This window comes from Rana temporaria, chromosome 12 (genome assembly GCF_905171775.1).
Source record: "Rana temporaria chromosome 12, aRanTem1.1, whole genome shotgun sequence".
Classification (NCBI taxonomy): Eukaryota; Metazoa; Chordata; class Amphibia; order Anura; family Ranidae; genus Rana; species Rana temporaria.
The window spans coordinates 24,561,046-24,568,672 of NC_053500.1; positions in this window are offsets into that span (position 1 = coordinate 24,561,046).

Consider the following 7,627-nt stretch of genomic DNA (forward strand, 5'->3'; position numbering starts at 1 on the left):
ATGGAATACATAACCCGACTAACGTGGCATAAAGTTACCTCGATTTTCGGATACACACCTCATCTCAAATCTGCACACAGGCCCCAATCGGTCGGGGGAAGAGGCAAACTGTAAAGGAAGTGGGATTCGTTTGTGTGGCATTAAAACCTTGTACGACACCAAAAAACAAAAAAAAAGCAAATGCTATCCTATAATTATAAAAATATTCCTATATACTAAGCAAAATATACCTATACAGACAAAGATTTCTCTAAGAGCTATGAAGAGCATTTCACAGCCTATGAACCCCTCAACGAGTCTAGGAAATCACCGGCATCAAAAGCTCTTGTTTGACCAGAACATTTAAACAGACCATCAACGATTTGTCCTATCTGTCACATACTATTTACAGGGGCTTCTAGGGACAGCTGGATGGAAGCCTCGGCTCTGACAGGTACCCTTTACAGTAAATTGGAAAGCCAATATCATAGCTAGAGCGACCCCTCCGGTGTCCTATTTTGACCCAACTTTGTTACTAAGGGCGTGACTTTCCTGTTTGGTAGTCCAATTTCCCACCCACCATCCTCTAGTCCAGGGATATGCAATTAGCGGACCTCCAGCTGTTGCAGAACTACAAGTCCCATGAGGCATAGCAAGACTCTGACAGCCACAAGCATGACACCCAGAGGCAGAGGCATGATGGGACTTGTAGTTTTGCAACAGCTGGAGGTCCGCTAATTGCATATCCCTGCTCTAGTCCAACACATGCTTTTTACCAATGAAAGTCTGCCATTACACTGGGGGGGGAAGATATGGCTCCAGAGGACAGGGAAAGTGCCGTAAAACCACCCTTCTTTCTGCTAATGGAAAAGGCAAGACTTTTTTTTTTTTTAAAGTGGCTGATATGTCCACTAAAAGTGATACTTTCATCCATATGGAATATTTAGCCAATTCATTACAGTGAACAGGCTTCTTTCTTAGCCGTTGCCTTTTATTTTTATTTTTTGTGCGTGTACATAATTGGTACACCTCCATTATGGATGACATGTTCACTTTAAATCAAACTGTACCAGTATTACAAGTAGCTTAATGTGACTCATCTACATATTTACATGCATCACAGTTATGCGTAACAGCTATTTAATAAATGGGTCCTATTGGCCACCCATCCACTCCACTATACTGCCATGGCTGTGGATCTGAGGGGGGGGGGGGGGGGGGGAAGGAGGGAGAAATTCCTATTTATTTATAGAGCTCATAACACCCTTTAGATTTTTTATTTTTATTTGCACCATCTAGTTCACCTTATTCCAGATAAAATCTCTATCCTGACCCTGGTGCAAGGAGCTTTGGCAGCATGGCACAAAAATGAGCCCTGGTTTTATAGAAGAGATATCTAATGTTGGCATTTGGCATTGTCCGGAAGCACCTTTTAGTAAATTGGTAGGATGTAAAGCAGACTGAAACGGCGCATAAATCTCCATTAGGTTTTAAATTCACAATACAATGGCTGAGTAGAAAAGTCACAGGGTTTTGGCACCTTCTGGTTTAAATTTTCAACTGAAAGCAGAGCTCTGGCCACTGCACGTCATGGCCTCCCACTTGCCAACTATACAAGCACCTGCCCGCAAAAGTGGCTCAGAGGTGACAAGTTGCCATATTTGAATTTATTCTAACTGAAGCTTGCTGACCTCAATTTCCACACCATTATTTCCTGAAAGTAAAGGCCTCATGTACTTAGCACCCATGCACAAGGCTCTGGGTGCTAGTGGCAGGTAAAGGTGTGATGTCCAGCAGCCTGTCAAACACCTAGAGAGGCGGACAACTAACAGGACAGGACAATGCACCAAGCGGGTACTTCCTTTTAAGGCAGTAGGCACCCAGGTTCAAAACGCCCGGAACACAAGTACCGTAGTCTATGTTCTGGGCACATACTGCACTAAGTACTGCTCGGTGCATCGTCCATCCCTGTCAGTTGGCCTCTCAGAGCTTGACTGGCTGTGGCAGTGTGGTTGGAAAGTGTGCCTGCATCTTCCACCTGCACCTGGCTAAACACCCAGTGTGCACGAGGCCTTACTGCATAATGCCTATGTGAAATGCTATGTACTGTATATAGTACATGCAGAATCCTTTTTCAGTGTGGAAGTATCATAGAAAACATTGCTTCACAGCCATTCTGTAACATGTATATCCCATGGTATGTGGGCACAACCCCACCCAACAGGGTACTGCAGTCATATTGCCAAATCCTTTCTATTCATCCAAGTTCATCCCAAGTGTATAGAGCTCTTCGTAGCCACCACTGGCCAGAATTTGATTGGTTAGTCTCAACCTCTTCGTACCAAGGTTGCACTTTTGAAAATGTAAAATAGCTTTAAACTCAAAGGATCAAATGTGGGTAGACTAGCCCGTCAACCAATACACAGAACATAGTGTGTGGAAAGGAAATCTTCTCCATGGGGTGGGGAGATTTGTGGAAGTTTGAGTCCAGCTGACCAGTATTAAAAAGGGGGCATGCTACTTCGAAGCTGTGACGTAAAAAAAAATAAAAACATACCATTATGGGAACATCCAACTTAAGGGGACCGCTTGCCTTTAAACAGTGGAAACAGATCCAAACAAGACTCTTGAAACTGTGAATTATGAATTCCCTAAAGCCATGGACTCTTCAGAGCAAACTCAATATATATTCAGACGCTAAGTAGACCCTCTAAATAGTGTGTTCAGACAACCGGAAGCATACAAACTGCAATGACCCTAAGAAACCAACAAGAAATCTCATAACTGATCCACCATCAACTTACATTGGTTGGCCATCTTGAGTCACTGCACTAATGGCAGATTCACTGCGCACCTTGGAAAGTTCTTTCATTGCTTTTCCTTTTATACTTTGGTGCATCTCAAGGAAAATAAGCCTTACAAATACTTTGATTCCAGTCTTATCTGGCTTTAAGTTTGCGTGTGACAAAAGTCTAGGAGTAGAAAAAAAATAACTGGAATTGTCTGATGGGGCGAGTGGGTCTTCAGGACTGTACACAGCTAGTCAATACGACAGTGGTTCTTCAGGAATGCGCACAGTCAATACGACAGTGGTTCTTCTTCAGGAATGCGCACAGTCAATACGACAGTGGTTCTTCTTCAGGCATGCGCACAGTCAATACGACAGTGGTTCTTCTTCAGGCATGCGCACAGTCAATACGACAGTGGTTCTTCTTCAGGCATGCGCACAGTCAATACGACAGTGGTTCTTCTTCAGGAATGCGCACAGTCAATACGACAGTGGGTCTTCTTCAGGAATGCGCACAGTCAATACGACAGTGGGTCTTCTTCAGGAATGCGCACAGTCAATACGACAGTGGGTCTTCTTCAGGAATGCGCACAGTCAATACGACAGTGGTTCTTCTTCAGGAATGCGCACAGTCAATACGACAGTGGTTCTTCTTCAGGAATGCGCACAGTCAATACGACAGTGGGTCTTCTTCAGGAAGGCGCACAGTCAATACGACAGTGGTTCTTCTTCAGGAAGGCGCACAGTCAATACGACAGTGGTTCTTCTTCAGGAAGGCGCACAGTCAATACGACAGTGGTTCTTCTTCAGGAAGGCGCACAGTCAATACGACAGTGGTTCTTCTTCAGGAAGGCGCACAGTCAATACGACAGTGGTTCTTCTTCAGGAAGGCGCACAGTCAATACGACAGTGGTTCTTCTTCAGGAAGGCGCACAGTCAATACGACAGTGGTTCTTCTTCAGGAAGGCGCACAGTCAATACGACAGTGGTTCTTCTTCAGGAATGCGCACAGTCAATACGACAGTGGTTCTTCTTCAGGAAGGCGCACAGTCAATACGACAGTGGTTCTTCAGGAAGGCGCACAGTCAATACGACAGTGGTTCTTCTTCAGGAAGGCGCACAGTCAATACGACAGTGGTTCTTCTTCAGGAAGGCGCACAGTCAATACGACAGTGGTTCTTCTTCAGGAAGGCGCACAGTCAATACGACAGTGGTTCTTCTTCAGGAATGCGCACAGTCAATACGACAGTGGTTCTTCTTCAGGAATGCGCACAGTCAATACGACAGTGGTTCTTCTTCAGGAATGCGCACAGTCAATACGACAGTGGTTCTTCTTCAGGAATGCGCACAGTCAATACGACAGTGGTTCTTCTTCAGGAATGCGCACAGTCAATACGACAGTGGTTCTTCTTCAGGAATGCGCACAGTCAATACGACAGTGGTTCTTCTTCAGGAATGCGCACAGTCAATACGACAGTGGTTCTTCTTCAGGAATGCGCACAGTCAATACGACAGTGGTTCTTCTTCAGGAATGCGCACAGTCAATACGACAGTGGTTCTTCTTCAGGAAGGCGCACAGTCAATACGACAGTGGTTCTTCTTCAGGAATGCGCACAGTCAATACGACAGTGGTTCTTCTTCAGGAATGCGCACAGTCAATACGACAGTGGTTCTTCAGGAATGCGCACAGTCAATACGACAGTGGTTCTTCTTCAGGAATGCGCACAGTCAATACGACAGTGGTTCTTCTTCAGGAAGGCGCACAGTCAATACGACAGTGGTTCTTCTTCAGGAATGCGCACAGTCAATACGACAGTGGTTCTTCTTCAGGAATGCGCACAGTCAATACGACAGTGGTTCTTCTTCAGGAATGCGCACAGTCAATACGACAGTGGTTCTTCTTCAGGAATGCGCACAGTCAATACGACAGTGGTTCTTCTTCAGGAATGCGCACAGTCAATACGACAGTGGTTCTTCTTCAGGAATGCGCACAGTCAATACGACAGTGGTTCTTCTTCAGGAATGCGCACAGTCAATACGACAGTGGTTCTTCTTCAGGAATGCGCACAGTCAATACGACAGTGGTTCTTCTTCAGGAATGCGCACAGTCAATACGACAGTGGTTCTTCTTCAGGAATGCGCACAGTCAATACGACAGTGGTGGTTCTTCAGGAATGCGCACAGTCAATACGACAGTGGTTCTTCAGGAATGCGCACAGTCAATACGACAGTGGTTCTTCAGGAATGCGCACAGTCAATACGACAGTGGTTCTTCAGGAATGCGCACAGTCAATACGACAGTGGTTCTTCTTCAGGAATGCACACAGTCAATACGACAGTGGTTCTTCTTCAGGAATGCACACAGTCAATACAACAATTAGCCATACATGGATCGGAATTCATCCGACTTCTGTACAACCTCCCTGCTGGATTTTCCGCACTCGATCAGCGTTGCAGACAACACTGATCAGTGTGTTCTGACTGCAGGGAAGTCTCTCCACTGTCAGCATATCATAGCTAAGCGGAGAAGATTCTCCTCCATCCACCTCCAGTGCGTAGATGGGGAAAGCGAGTCAGTTTGTGTGTTCAATCCACCAAAACAACTCTATTGGCTGCCTACAACGAGTCTTCATCAGGATTGCACACAATTACTGAATACAACAGCATATGTTGTCCGCACACAGCATCTATATGTCAGATGGTCCATATAAGCAATACATCCTACAGGATCAGCCAAAGCCCCACAGGGCAAATTTACTAAACTTGGAGCAGCTGTGCGTAGTAACTAGCTTCATCTAGAAAACGGATTGGCTTTCATGTACAACTGCTCCAGTCTTCCTTTGACTCCCTATTATGACAAGTATGGAGCTAGTGATGCATTACCAAATCTTCCAACTTGGAGCACCTCTAGGCCCCAGCAACCCTTCACAATCACGTACAACAACAAGCGGCACAGGGCGTGCGTTTCCAATAGACGCCCCCAGACAAGAATAAAAACAAGACATAGTCACCGTCAAACAAGACATGGTCACCTTCACACAAGACGATGCTGCTGTGCCAGAGAAGTTTAATAACACAATCTGACCTGAGCATTTAAAAAAAAAAAAAACACACAAAAAGTACACATTGCCACCATGAACAAGTACAAATTGTAACCTAAATATTGGAAAATACATTTACTGGTCCAGTTTTGCTAAATAAACATTAAAATAAACTTTAACAAACGTTGGAAAGTGCTTTAAATACCCTTTTTTAGATTTCTAATAAATGTAGGCGACTTATTTACAATTAAAATTCAGGTATGTGGCAATTATACCTCCACTCCCCCCCCCCCCCCCCCCCAAAAAAAAAAAACTCATCCATGGTCAACCTACAGACTATTTTCTTATCCCGGTGGCTTGGGATCACCAACATCCCTTCCCTCAGTATTTATACCCTGAAAGGTGAGACCATATACCCATCAGCACTAGGTGAACATTCGCCCAGCTGAATGGAAGGAATGTGTTGACCAACAAGTGAACGTCCTTTTTAAGAGCAGGGTGAACTCATGTCTAATCTATTCTATTCTCGGAATGATGAATTAAAACAATAGTGAAGAGCAGTTGGTAGATGTAGCTCAAATCTTGGGTGCATTTAACATTCGATTCCTAGTGGTTGGTGGATGTGGCTCAAATCTTGGGTGCATTTAACATTCGATTCCTAGTGGTTGGTGGATGTGGCTCAAATCTTGGGTGCATTTAACATTTGATTCCTAGAGTGGTTGGTGGATGTGGCTCAAATCTTGAGTGTATTTATCGTTGGATCCATAGAGAGGCAGATGTGGCTCAAATGTTGGGTGTACTTAAAGCGAAGTTCCACCCAAAAGTGGAACTTCTGCTTATCTTAGTCCCCCCCCCTCCCGTGCCACAATTGGTACCTTTCGGGGGGAGGGGGGGGGGGGGAACAGGATACCTGTCTGACAGGTATCCTTTTCCACTTCCGGGAGCCCCTGACGCTGTCACTGCGGGGCTCCCTCCTCCTCCACCCCTGGGCCAATAGGAGAGAGAAGCGGGGCCTCGAGCATGAGCAGTAGGGTTTCAGGCGTGAAGCCGAAAGGCTACACTGCCGGGTTCCCGTACCCACAATGGCAGCGGAGCACCCGGTGCCAACATCGCTGGACTCCAGGACAGGCAAGCGTCCATGTATTAAAAGCCAGCAGCTGCAGTATATGTAGCTGTTGGCTTTTAATGTGTTTTTCTTTTTGGCAGAACACCGCTTTAACCTTCAATCCCTAGAGCAGCTGGCGGATGTGACTCAATTCTTGAGTGTATTTAAAAGAGAAGTATGGACTTTAGCATTTTCTTTTTTGTACACTTACCTAGGTGGATGCAGCATCGACCCAATACTGCATCTGTCCCCTTCCCGGCTCTGCAGTGAGAACTGAGCGATCAAACACTGTTGATCACTCAGTTCTCCCCTCTGCTCTGAGCAGAGAGCTGCGACTGCCAGTCACTGGCTCTCTGCTCTTCCTCCTCCTGCGTTTACTGGAGCATGGGGCTGAGCCAGGTGCTGGTCCAGCCTGCTGGGTGGATCCAGACCATATGGCCGTGATCTTTTCAGGGCCTGGACCGGCTCAGCGACGTCAGCCAACAGTGGACTTGAGCCTGCTGCTGGTTAAAAACAGGTTACAGAAGTGCAGAACAAACTGCGCTCCTGTGATCCATAGGAGAAGTATAGCCAAAAAAGCTTTGGCTATACTTCTCCTTTAACGTGAGATCCCTAGAGTGGTTGGCAGATGTGGCTCAAATCTTGGGTGCATTTAACGTCAGATCCCTAGACTAGTTGGCAGATGTGGCTCAACTCTTAAGCCTCGTACACATG